The 1178-nt window shown below is 41.8% G+C and overlaps 1 protein-coding gene across 1 annotated transcript in view; it reads right to left on the bottom strand.

The window, feature by feature from the left end:
- The window catches only part of LOC107655865 (polymeric immunoglobulin receptor-like), a 20123-nt gene that overhangs the window by 1980 nt on the left and 16965 nt on the right, over nt 1-1178 (bottom strand). The window lies entirely within an intron of this gene.

Here is a 1178-nt window from a genome sequence, read left to right as displayed (position 1 = left end):
AATAGCGTGGTGGTTGAAGAGAGATCCCCTCATACGATTGTAAGGCGCATTGGGTGTGCAGCAATTCAATGAAAGCACTATATGCCTATGCATCATGCCTAAAACAGTAGCCTACATTACCGACTTTCCTGTATCTCATCCGTTCTTTTTCAGTCAATCCTGAAACTTTGCTGCATGTACAGGGTATGTGGCCACTGGTCCTGTTAGCAGCACCTAAAACAAAACTTTTATTCAAATTCTGAATTGATTATAGCCTGCCTAGAAAGCGACCAAATAGCGCTTCCATATAATCACTAAAAAGCTGTCACTCACTTAAACTGATCACAATCTCACGATGTTCCTTTATAATCAGTGAAGCTCCCTGAACTGCAAATAATATCTTATTTACGTGTCTACATGTGTCGTTTAGCACTGAGTGAATTCTGACTGTCACAATGCGTGAGAGGTGGCAGCCCAATCTATTTATATCTTTATTAATATCTTAATATATTATTATATCCTATAATAACCATTTACACGCACGAGCATTATCACACGAGCTTCGCTCCTCCCGACCGCAGACAGGTTTACAAGCCACTTTTTCCTGCGTTTTTCAATCAATTTCTTGACTTTTCCCCACTTATGAACAACACATTTTCGTACACGATAAAAGCTCCTTGTGGTTTCTCGGTTTGGCCAATTTAAGCATCCATAAACAACGCAAAACACAGGCATTTGGAGTTTCTGCTAGTGACTTCTATGGAGAAAAATCACTTCCTGCCCTCCAGCTGCATTTCGCGCGTCATCAGTGACGTCATGTGCAAACAACCTATTATCTAAGAGGGAAGAGGAAATGCGCTTAGATGTCATGCACCTTCGACGATAGCCAATTTTAAAGGGGTCACATGATGCGATTTCAAGTTTTCCTTTCTCTTTGGAGTGTTACAAGCTGTTCGTGAATAGATAAGATCCCTAAAGTTGCAAAGACTAAAGTCTCAAAACCAAAGAGATATTCTTTATCAAAGTTAAGACTCTGCCACACCCCCCTAAAACGGCTCGTTCTAACGCGCCCCCACATATCTAGGTCACTATGTGGGAATATTTGCATAATGCGCCCAAATGTGCACGCAAAGAAAGAAGGCGTGGTTTCAGTAACCGCAGTTAGTGTTGAAGCAGCCATGTCAGGGAGACGCTGTGTG

This window comes from Sinocyclocheilus anshuiensis, unplaced genomic scaffold (assembly GCF_001515605.1).
Source record: "Sinocyclocheilus anshuiensis isolate Anshui unplaced genomic scaffold, SAMN03320099.WGS_v1.1 scaffold1373, whole genome shotgun sequence".
Lineage (NCBI taxonomy): Eukaryota > Metazoa > Chordata > Actinopteri > Cypriniformes > Cyprinidae > Sinocyclocheilus > Sinocyclocheilus anshuiensis.
The sequence above is the reverse complement of the archived record's forward strand: the minus strand, read 5'-3'. Positions and strand labels throughout refer to the sequence as shown.